This window comes from Pristiophorus japonicus, chromosome 9 (genome assembly GCF_044704955.1).
Source record: "Pristiophorus japonicus isolate sPriJap1 chromosome 9, sPriJap1.hap1, whole genome shotgun sequence".
In the NCBI taxonomy this organism is placed as follows: domain Eukaryota; kingdom Metazoa; phylum Chordata; class Chondrichthyes; family Pristiophoridae; genus Pristiophorus; species Pristiophorus japonicus.
The window spans coordinates 15,107,042-15,119,508 of record NC_091985.1 but is presented as its reverse complement, the minus strand read 5'-3'; the positions used below and the strand labels follow the sequence as shown (position 1 = coordinate 15,119,508).

Sequence of the window (12,467 nt, the reverse complement as noted above, 5' to 3'; positions counted from 1 at the left end):
CTCACTGGCAGGAAAATTCCTCGGATCTGCTCCTGTTTTGCTGGGGTTAATTCGCTGGCAGTGTGGCGGAGACCCCAGTTTGCATCATGTAAATGCTGGCGAAGCGGAAGCAGATGGGAGGAATTTTCCGGCCACTGTGGCAATGTGAGGAACTTGACTGGAAGGAAAACTGCGGCCCACTGCGCTCGTCAGGATGGGGATGTGAGCTGGCCGCAGGATGAACGACCCTGTGCAGGGAGATGTAGAATGGATCTGTGCTCAGTGTTTGGGGGGTGGAACAGTGAGTAACGAATCGATGCGTTGCTTTGGAGGAGATAAAATGTCAGTTTCATTTTATTTTGCGTAAACATCAGGTTGGGATGCCATTATTCATGTATTAATTTAAGGTAACGCCAAGCAGGCAGCATCACTATATTCAAGCTGGGCAATAAATTAAATTCCAGAAAGGTGCATAGCACTGGGCGATAAATTAAATTTTGATGTCAAGTTTTTAGAGCTATTTATCTTTGCCCCTTTTTTTTTAAAAAGAAAGACTTGCGCCTTTTCTGACCTCGGGATGTTCCAAAGCGCTTTGCAGCCAATGAAGAACTTTTAAACCGTGGTCACTTGTTGTAATATAGGATACGGGGCAGCCAATTTGCATAAACCAAGGCCCCACGAACAGCAATGTGATAATGACCAGGTAATCAGTTTTACTGATTGCGGGATAAATATTGGTCAGGACGCCGGGGAGAACTCCTACTCATCAAATAATGCTGTGGGATCTTTTACTTCCAGCTCACAGGGCACAGTCATCTCACCGGACAGAGGACACCTCTGACAGTGCAGCAGTCCCTCAGTACAGCACTGAAGTGTCAACCTAGATTTTTTTTTGTGTTCAAGTGTCTGGAGTGGAACTTTCTGACTGAGATGAGTGCTACCAACTGAGCCACAGCTGACACCTCTGAACATCTCGGGAACCCAAGGGCTCATAGAATCATAAAATGGTAGAATAATAGAGCACAAAAGGAGGCCATTTAACCCATCAAGTCTGCACCAGCTCTTTCGAAGAGCTCTCCCTGTTCTTTTCCCATATCCCTGCAATTATTTTCCTTCAAATATTGATCCCATTCCCCTTTGAAGGCTACTATTTATCTGGATCCACCACCCTAACAGGCAGTGCATTCCAAATCCTAACCACTTGTGTTTAAAAAAAAAAAAAAAGTTTTCCCTCATCGTCTCTGGTTCTTGCGCCAGTCACCTTAAATCTGTGCCCTCTAGTTATCGACCCTTCAGCTACTGGAAACTGTTTCTCTTTATTTACTTTGTCTGAATCATTCATGATTTTAAATGCCTGTATCAAATCTCCTCTGAGCTCGATGCAGGGACAAAAAATAACGAATGGCTGCTCCAGAGTTGCGGAGTTTGGGGCAAAGAACATTACCAAATGTTTGAAGCAGAGTTGGAGTGTGCACCATCGATGCTGCTATTTATCTTTTTACAATAGTGGAGACCCCAAGGATCATGAGCACTTCCAAAAAAGAAAACACTTTTTTTTTAAACCAAAAGCAATATATTTAAACTGAGCAGTATTGAAAATCCCTGTGAGGTTGAACGACAGCAAGAGTACGTGCCTTTAGGAGGGTGGGGGGGTGGGGGGGAAATCCTCAATCAGATAACGGAGAGAAACATAAGACATTAATGAGATGATGTGCTAGGCCCTTTGTTTCTTTAACATTACTTGACTCAGATGATGAGCTATATCATTCCACTCATCCCTTGTAGAGTTTGCCTGATTTAAAAAAAAAATAAAATGTGTATTCCATCTCCCTTTTTACTGACCGTATTAATAAAGCAGTCAAACTCTTGTGTTCCAATTCCGACGAAGAACATGCACCCAAAACAATGTCAGTTTGCTCCACAAATATTTATGTATTACATACAATTTACAGCACAGAAACTAGCCAGTCGGTCCAACAGGTCCATCGTGGTGTTTATGCCTTCTCACATCCCTTCTTCAACTTGGCCTTCTATTCCTTTCTCCCTCATGCGTTTATCGAACTTCCCCTTAATTGCATCTAATTGCTCCTTGTCGTAGGGACTTCCACATTCTCACCATTCTGGGTAAAGAAGTTTCCCCAGAATTTGAGAAACAAATAAACCACTCCCTGCCTTCACATTTAAATTTGCACAGGCTGTAAATTGCGTTCATGACGGGAATCATTGAGATTATTAAGCCGGCTGTGTCTGCGTTCCCTTCAAGTTGAGCCCTCCCGAGACCTGCTGCTTTTGAACGAGGGTCTGTTTCTCGTTCCAATATAAAGCCCAACACTCTCTCTTGGATTTTTGAAGACTCTTGCGCTGCCCATCCACTGGCCAATGAACCATGAAAAACAAATTAAAAAGTTGGAAAGCAGTTTTTAACTTGGATTTCTGCAGTCCCTACGGTCCCGGCCGAGAGTGTTGCTTGCGTGTCTACTCCACTAGTGTAATTTGCAATCGAAAATAGTTCGTTTTCAGAAGTGCATCCATCTCGTTTGCCATCGACGTTGATTTTGTTTTTTTGCCGTGTTTAGCTAACTACCCTAAATCCTAATCAACATTTGACCAAAAAAGGAGTTGCTTTTTACATGACTACCTTAATTCCGTTATGTGGAAAGACAAGAGCTGCTGGCTGGGGTGGTTCTCCCTCGAGCAGAGAAGGTTCAGGGCAAATTTAATAGAGGTGTTCATGATTGAGGGGTTTTGATAGAATAGATGGGAAGAAACTGTTTCCACTGGCAGAGGCTCAGTAACTTCAGGACACAAATTTAAAATAATTGGCAATAAAGCCAGGGTTTGGGTCGAGAGCGGGGTGGAGGGAATGGGAATTACTCAGCGAATCGTTATGCACTGCCTGAAAGGGTAGTGGATGCAGATTCAATAATATCTTCCGAAAGGGAACTGGATATATATTTGGAGGAAACTTTTGCAATGCTTATAGAGCAAGAGCAGGGTAGTGAGGTCTAATTGGTAGCTCTTTCAGAGAGCCGGCACAGTGGGCCAAATGGCCGCCTTCTGTGCTGTACGATCATTATTTGACGTTTAGCTGACGTTTTTTATGTGGGCAAAATGTGGTAACTCTTTTAGGCACAGCAGCATCTCACTAACCGCAATGGGATAAATGGCCAGTTAGTCTGTGTTTGCCGTGTTGAATTTAAAGTATTAAAGGGGTTTGGTGAAAGGGCAGGGCAGTGGTATTGGAGTTGATTGCACCGCTGGCACGTTGGGCTGTCTGTACAGAAATTTCTGATTCCGGGAAATCCGATGATCATTATTTTCCCATTGCGATTGTAAACAGTCCAAATGGAAAAGTCTGAGACTAGATTGAAGCCGTCTGTTAACTTTTTTTTCTTTCCGGAGGTTACATTTGGCCTTGCTGTTTGCATTTCAACCTTTGTCTGACCGTAACTTTGAACAAGTTCTTTCGAGTGCTTTTCCCTGGTTTTGTTCTGTTTTGGAACAACATTGCTTGCATTGTGCCTGCTTGTTTGGGGCTTGAATCTGATCCTCCACCTTGTGCTGCCGGCTTTCTGCTCATTAATTTGAACCAGTGGGGGGAAAAAAAAGAGTTTATGCACAGAAAATATGTTCACATGCTCAAGGGTCACATACTCAAAATAAGATACCAGCCGCACTTTCAGTGTTCCATTTACAGCTTGGCTCTGGTCGTGACAGGAAGTAGTTCAGGAACTAATCAACAGCACAGGATACTTTTGTGGTTCACCTCAAACTAGTTTTCTTCAAATGAGTTGCCCTCTCCTATTAGGCATAAAATGTTTGAGTTGTTTCTCAAAAAATGATCCTTGGTCTCCTTGTATTGTGCAGTGTTGCTGAGAAGGTGGTGATTTCTCCCCTCCCTCTCCACGGGGAAGCATAAGTCTTCTTTCTATGTGCTGCTTCCCGATGGCTGAGGTTGAGAATTACAGGTACAAGGAGATCTGATAGGAGAGCAACTCCAGTGTGACCCTTGTGCATCGCACTGCTGCTGTGTTCTGGTCAGCTTGTGGCTCAGTGGGTAGCACACTCGCCTCTGAGTCAGAAGGTCGTGGGTTCAAGTCCCACTCCAGAGACTTGAGCACAAAAATCTAGGCAGATACTCCAGTGCAGTGCTAAGGGAACGCTGAACTGTCGGAGGTGCCGTCTTTCGGATGAGACGTTAAACCGAGTTCCCGTCTGCTCTCAAGTGGACGTAAAAGATCCCATGGCACTACTTCAAAGAAGAGCAGGGGAGTTCTCTGGTGTCCTAGCCAATATTTATCGCCGAAAACAGTGCCGGGACCTCTGCACATGCACACTACAGTGGGCGCGCATATTCAGTAGCTCCAGGCGCCCGAAACTGTGTGGGAGGGGCTGAAGCACGCAGCCCCTAGTCCTGGCCCAATGGCCTCACTGGGGCTGCGTGAATAAGGCTCCTCCCGACCCGACTCGACTCCCGCTTCCCGCCTCTGGACCGGACCCGACACCCGCTCTTCCCCAGCCCCCAGACTGGATCCGACCTGACCTCCCTCTCCCCTCCCTCCCTCCCTCCCTCCCCCCAACCCGAACCTCCCTCCCTCCCTCCCACCACCGCCCCCTGACCCGACCCAACGCCACCTACCTGTAAATCTGGTGCTGAGGACGGGCCCTGCCCAAAGTTTCGGGCCTGGCCCGTTCAGCCTCCCTCCCCCTTCTCCTTCCCCCCCAATCTCCTTTCTTTCTCCCCTCCCCCCCTCCCCCCCCCCCCCCCCCCCCCCCAATCTCCAAGTGAAGATTTTTGTATGCTTGGAAAAAAACCTTGTCTACACTTTAAAAAATCAGGCGCAGGTTACAAATTAGGCGTCGGGAACGAGGTGGTGGGCGGGGGGGGGGAAGGGAAGTCATTAAATTCTACAATCAATCCTTAGTTATACTTATACAAATATTATACAAATAAATCCAACCTGAATAAAAGTTTATAAGCAAAGAAAAGATTAAATAAACCATGTTCCTACCTGTGTGAAAGTGTTTCAGGCAGCGGTGTGGCGTCGGTCTCGGGGTCAGGCAGCAAGCAGCCTTGGTGCTTGAGGCGGGCCTTCATTCCCCGCGAAGATGCAGCACCCGGATGGACTTGAGGCCATTCGGCCATGGGATTGCAGCGGCGTCAGTGGCTGGTCGGGAGTAGCAGCAGCCTTCGAGCTGTGAGGGGGACTGACGCACAGAAATATCAAGAAAATTAAAACGCAAGCCTTTGCAAGGGTTCAATAAACAAATTTTCACTTTTTCTGCAGCACTTTTAAAAATGGCCGAGTGCCAATGTTTACTTCAGACTGCGCGTGCGCAAACGCTCCAACGCGCACACGCAGGGTTGCCGGCACCAAAAAAACTCATTTAAATTGTACCCGCCCCCTCCTACTTACAAAATCGGCGCGAGTGGTAGGCTCCGCCCCCTGTGCGCCGCACCGAGCAGACATCGAGCTGCAAGGAGCTCGAGAATACCGCGTTTTATTTTCAGGTGCCGTTTTCGGCGCGAAAAACAGGCGCCCAGCTCTGAGGGGCGCCTTTTTCGCCGCGTGTGGAAACTTGGGGCCTATGTTTCTATGAAACTTATTTAATTCGTTTCATCTTGAACCACCATAGTGCTTCGTAGCATAGGCTGGAATGCCGACTCTGAAAACTGTCATTAATTATGGGAATTGCCCATATTGTTGTTCAGTTCCACCTGTGTACATTTACTGTCGATGCTTTCAGCTATCTAAATATTTTGCTGAAAACGATGCATTAAAATGGGTGAAATGGATAGAGAATTAGAATGTAAATAAATGTTCATGTTTTATAGAATTTTTTTTTTAAATAGCGCAACATTGTATCGTAATTCTCTCTCCATTTATTGTATTGTACTCATTTTAAAAAGAGCAACTTCTATTTATTTGGTGCCTTTAATGTAGCAAAATGTCCGAAGGTGCTTCTCAGGAATGTTATCAAACGCAATTTGACACCGAGCCACATGAGATATTGGGGCAGAGGACCCAAAAGCTTGGTCAAAGGTATGTTTGAAGGAGCGTCTTAAAGGAGGAAAGAGAAGCGGAGAGGTTTAGCGAGGGAATTCCAGAGCTTGGGGTCTAGGCAACTGAAGGCCCGACTGCCAATAGTGGTGCATTTAAAATTGGGGATATTCGAGGTCAGAATTAGAGGAGCACAGATATCTCTTGAGGGTTGAGGCTGGAGGAGATTAGAAATAGGGAGGGGCGAAGCCATGGAGGGATTTGAAAAACAAAATAGAAAATGTGTGCCTTATTCCTATATTGCAACAGTGACTGCACTTAAAAAAAAAATTGTATTTCATTGGCTGTACAGCAGCATGAGACTTACTGAGGTCATGAAAGGCGCTATATAAATGTAGGTATATCCCATACATTGGACAAAGTTTTTGCAACTTTTATCACTGGTGTCCCTTCCGAGGAGACACTGCTGCCTAAACATAGCTATAATCTGGTAATGTCAACTTGACAGTTTTCAAAACCAATAATAAGATGCTTTTACACAAAAGCATTGTGTTTTGTTACTGCGAAACCAGGTGGAGGGCCAAGGCCCCCACAGAGCAGGACAGCACTGCAGTTAAACAGTCCGAGAGAAGACCAGGTTATTCAAAAGTTCAAACTGGTTGACGTAAAGTTTGGGTTTCAAAAGCCTGTAGGAGAAAGAAAGACTTGCATTCATATAGCGCCTTTCACGACCACCGGACATCCCAAAGTGCTAAACAGTCAATGAAGTACTTTTTTTTTTTGAAGTGCAGTCACTGTTGTAGTGTAGGAAACGCAGCAGCCAATTTGCGCACATCAAGCTCCCACAAACAGCAATGTGATAATGACCAGATAATCTGTTGGTGATGTTGATTGAGGGACAAATATTGGCCAGGACACCGGAGATAACTCCCCTGCTCCTCTTCGAAATAGTGCCATGGCATCTTTTACATCCACCTGAGTGGGCAGACTGGGTCCTCGGTTTAATGTCTCATTCGAAAGAAGGCACCTCCGACAGTGCAGCTCTGGAGTGTCAGCATTGATTTATGTGTTCCAATTCTCTGGAGTGGAACTTGAACCCACAACCTTCTGTATCAGAGGCAAAGGTCCTACCCACTGAGCCACTGGCTGACACAGCAAAGTGCTTTACTACGTTAAAGGCACTATATAACTCCAAGTTGTTGAGTGAAGCTGACCAGGAATTGCAGTTTTTGAGGTCTTCGAAAAGCGCGAGTTGAAGTAGGTCATGGTGTGATGACTCTTGATTTCAACACAGTGAGGTGGAATAAATAATGTGTTGAGCAGAATTGCAGTAGATAATGAGTGATCATTGGAGCCATCGGTTTATGATGCCTTAAGAAATCAAATCCAGCAATTATTCAATGGTATTCTGGAATTTTAATCTCTTAAGGAAGAAGGGGGGAATCGATTCTATGCAGTTTTCCATGAAAACGTTAACCAGTAGTTTTGCTTTTTATGTGTTCTAGCAATACTATTCTGACTTTATAGTATGTGGTTCAGCAGGCAGGGCCATTAGGTGAAACATACCAGCAGACGGAAGTTAAAACGTAAATCCCCCCCCTCCCCCCTCCTCCGTGCTTTCAAAATCTTGCAACATTGATTTCTTTCATGCAAGGTGTAATGCTCATTTAGGAGGATCTACTTGAGACAGTGAAGGGATTACTCCTTTCCATGAACCTCGGCAGTGAAGGGACTGAGAGGTTTGACAAAGTGCAGGGTTGTTGAGGTCATGTGAATTTCAGTATCTGCAAAATTTCAGGAGCACTAATGAGAAATGCAGAAGGTTTATATTGTCCATTCGCTCCAAGATTGGAAGGAATGTGCAAGCAGTACAGATGGGCACGTAAGTGATTTTGAAAGGGCAGGCTCCCGGTGGAGGTCGAATGAGCTCTTGTAATAACCCTCGAGCGAGTCTCTAAGCAGATTTGTGCTGCAAATTCTGTTGCACCCTGTTGGAAGTGACACGTATCGTTTATTTAAAATTACAACACCATTCATCCCTTCACCTTGTAGCAAATTGATTGCGATGTCGAGCTATCATCATAGGCAGTCCCTCGAAATCGAGGAATACTTGCTTCCACTCTAAAAGTGAGTTCTCAGGTGACTGAACAGTCCAATACGGGAATTAGTCTCTGTCACGGGTGGGACAGACAGTCGTTAGAGGGAAGGGTGGGTGGGGAGTCTGATTTGCTGCCCGCACTTGTTTTCTGCATGCTCTCAGCGACGAGACTCGAGGTGCTCAGCACCCTCCCGGATGCTCTTCCTCCACTTGGGGTGGTCTTTGGCCAGGGACTCCCAGGTGTCGGTGGGGATTTGCATTTCATCAAGGAGGCTTTCAGGGTGTCCTTGAAACGTTTCCTCTGCCCACCTGGGGCTCGCTTGCCGTGTAGGAGTTCAGAGTAGAGCGCTTGCTTTGGGAATCTTGCGTCAGGCATGTGAACAATGTGACCCACCCAACGGAGCTGATCGAGTGTGGTCAGTGCTTCGATGTTGGCCTGATCGAGAACATTGACGTTGGTGCATCTGCCCTCCCAGGGGATTTGCAGGAGTTTGAGGCTTTGAACACTTGTGCGATTGTTGATCTCTTTCTCGGCCAACACAGACACGATGGGTTGAATGGCCTCCTTCTGTGCCGTAAATTTCTATGATCATCTACTTGTGCTGATAAAGTGTAGGAACATTGGGAAGTCCAAGGCAGGAGAAAACTGCTGTCCATCTCGACATCCCAAACTCAAATACCTCTGTCACCCCCTTAAATACTTTTCCAATTCTCCCTTTCATATTTCCACATTATCGACTTACACTGCCTCTCTGGGCAGATCATTGCACATTATGCAGCATCTTCTGTGTGAAGTAGTTAAATCTCAGCTGCCCAAGTATCTTGCCTCTTTCAAGTTTGAACCCATGTCCCCTGGTTTCAGAGGTTGCAGCAATCTTGAATGAATTATTGGGGTTCCGATTATCAAATCAGTTTAAAATTTTGATAAAGAGTTTTTCATTGATGTAGCGCCTCCAACGTTCCAAAGTGCTTTGCAGCCAATTAAATACTTTTGTAGTCTAGTCACTGTTGTAACGGCAGCCAAGGTCCCACAGACAGCAATGAGATAATGACCCGATAATTTGTTGTAGTGATGTTGGTTGAGGGATTAATATCGGCCAAGAGATCAGGGAGAATACCCCTGCACTTTTTCAAAATCGTGCCGGGGATCTTTTACATCCAGCTGAGCGAGCAGACAGAGCCTTGGTTTAATATCTCAATCCAAGCATGGCACCTCTGCACTCCCTCAGTATTTGGCTGGAGTGCAGGCCTAGATTTTGTAGTGAAGCGGGACTTGAACCCACAAAGTTCCAACTCCGGGGAGAGTGCTACCCACTGAGCCACGGCTGATGTACAATTTATCCCCTGAGCTTTCTCAAACAATCCCAGACGCTTCAACTGCTTCTCGTAGCTCAGACACCTCCAGGTAGTGATCCAGGTGTGGGGCTACTTGCCCATTGTACGGCTGTGGAGGCCCCGACCTGGGAGAAACCACCAGCCGCAGGTCGGGGCCATAAAAGGAGCGGATGGCGGTGGCCCGGGAGCAGCGCGAGCTGGTGCAGGAGGGCGACGACTTGGAGAAGCGCGACTGGATTGGATGTCACCAAAATCCAGGTCGTTGACTGGAGCGTGGGCAGGAGCGGCGAAGGAGCTGCGAGAGATTGTAGAGCGACATGATCGGGGCCCAGGAAAGGCGTGAGTTCGGGGCCCAGAAGAGTCGAGGGCCCAGGGGCAGCACAGACCAGCCCACACTGCGATATGTGTGCGCACTAGGTCCGTGTAGCAGAGCTGGTCTCCAGATGTCTTGGTTAAACCTTGCCACTGGAACAAGACCGAGCTCTGTCCAGCCCGTGTGGTGGCTGGTGTGTAACGGCCACCCCATGTTTTTTTTTAAAAAATCCACTCACGGGCATCTTCCGCCCTTCAACATGTAGTTCAGGACCTGGAATGTCAGGTCCTTCGTTGAAATACCTGTGAACTCGTTCCTTTGTGGCGTGGAAGCAAGTCATCCTCGATACGAGGGACCGCCGAAGAAGTACAGACGTAACTATTTGCTAATGTTAATGCATCACTTGCAGCGTTGCTCATTGGCCAAGGTAGCAAGTAAAAGGGCAGCTTTGAGGTGGGACAGCACACGAGCTGCCAGCTAGGGCTGAAACCTGTCTGAGCAGGATCCCTGGGAGCGATCGGCAGATGAATGATCAGCTTGGTTTTTTTTCTGTGTTTCCTGAGCTGGCTGTAGATGTTATAAGTAGGAAATTGTAACAGTAGCTCAAAATGACCTGATTTTTTTTTTTCCCCCCAATTGTCCAGAGGAACACGAGCCTACAATGAACCAGTCAGGAGCCCTGCACATGATACTGCAGACACAACAAGCTTTATTTAGATAAATACAATTTAGTTTTTGGGAGCACCTCATTCATCCCTCAGTATTGACAGTGGTTGCTATTGTTCTCATCGTTGATGCATGGTGGCACTTATGCTGATTAATTAACTTGTGTCAGCCGCGGCTCACTGGGTAGCACCCTCGCCTCTGAGTCAGAAGGTTGTGGGTTCAAGTCCCGCTCCCGAGAGTTGAGCACACAAAAATCTAGGCTAACACTCCAGTGCACTGCTGAGGGAGTGCCGCACTGTCGGAGGTGCCGTCTTTCGGATGAGATGTTAAAACTGAGGCCCTGTCTGCCCTCTTAGGTGAATGTAAAAAATTCTACGGTACTATTTCGAAGAGCAGCATGGGAGTTATTCCCAGTGTTCTCCCTCCTATGTGGCTCAGAGACGTGGACTATATACAGCAGACATCTCAGCGGTGGAGAAGTGCAACCTGCACTGCCTCTGCAAGATCCTGTAAATCCCCTGGGAGGACAGACGCACCAACGTCTGTGATGCTGGCCTGAGCGAGAACAAAGTACTGACCACACTCGACCAGCTCCGTAGTACGTCGTCCACGTACCTGACACGAGTCTCCCAAAGCAAGCGCTCTACTCGGAACTCCCGACACGGCAAGTGAGCCCCAGGTGGGCAGAGGAAATGTTACAAGGACACCCTCAAAGCCTCCTTGATGAAGTGCAACATCCCCACCGGCACCTGGGAATCCCTAGCCAAAGACCACCCAAAGTGGAGGAAGAGCATCCTGGAGGGCGTTGAGCACCTTGAGTCTCATCGCCGAGAGCATGCAGAAAACAAGCGGAAGGAGCATGCGGCAAACCAGGCTCCCCACCCATCCTTTTCTTCAACCACTGTCTGTCCCACCTATGACAGAGACTGTAATTCCCGTATTGTACTGTACAGTCACCTCAGAACTCACTTTTTGAGTGGAAGCAAGTCTTCCTCAATTTTGAGGGACTGCCTATGACATTAATCTCTGGCCAATATTTATCCCTCAATTAACATCAAAAATAGATTATCTGGCCCATATCACCTTGCTGTTTGTGGAAGCTTGCTGCTGTGTTTCCTACATTACAACAGTGACTACATTTTGGAAAGTACAATACTTCATTGGCTGTGAAACGCTTTGGGACGTCCTCAGGTTGTGAAAGGCGCAATAGAAATGCAAGTCCTTCTTTCACAGTTGTTTCGAATAATAACTTGCAAGAAGTTTCTGTCCAGTAAATACCGTGAAACAGTAAAGCCATTTTGTGGTGAATTTTTCTGCTCAAGATGAGGGCCGTAACTCCAACAATGCCTCTCCAGTCAGTTAGAGGTGACGGTGTAAATACACACGCTCCAGCTGATGATGGCTTTAGTGCCGTTGTGCCCTGATGCTCGGTGATGTTCGCGCATGAGCACTGATGGTTAACAACAACTTGCATTTCCACAGCGCCTTTAATGTGGTAAAACATCCCAAGGCGCTTCACAGGAGCGATACCAAACAAAATTTGACATTGAGCCACCTAAGGAGATATTGGGACAGGTGACCAGAAGCTTGGTGAAAGAGGCAGGAGAGATAGGTGGAGAGGTTTAGGGAGGGAATTCCAGAGTTTAGGGCAGCTGAAGGAACGGCCGCCAATGGGGGTGCGCAAAATCAATTTGCGTCTGTTTTTTACCACAAATTCAATTTTTAGAATATATTGTAAAGTAAACAATGAACCTCTAGGGATGGTGGTTAAAATTACCAATCTAATTTGAATCACTGAGAGGGAGGGATTTCACGGGGCAGAGAGAAGAGGGAGACAACAGCAATGATCCCTCAACATGAGAGTAATGCTGGGATCAACTTGGTTCAGTCGGTAGCCCACTTTTCTCTGGGTCATAAGCTGGGGGGTTTGAGTCCCACAGTACAATGCAGCACTGACCGGGTGCTAGATTGTTGGAGCTGTCATTCTTCAGATGAGAAGGCCCTATGTGTCCGTCTGTCATTAAATGTCCCATGGCAGAGTTTGATGCACAGGGAGATCTTCAGGTGTTCTGGC

At 46.8% G+C, this 12,467-nt stretch overlaps 1 protein-coding gene across 3 annotated transcripts in view; it reads left to right on the top strand.

Moving 5' to 3' along the window:
• Positions 1–12,467, top strand: part of vta1 (vesicle (multivesicular body) trafficking 1) — a 226,161-nt gene that overhangs the window by 73,449 nt on the left and 140,245 nt on the right. The gene's annotated exons all lie outside the window — the stretch shown is intronic.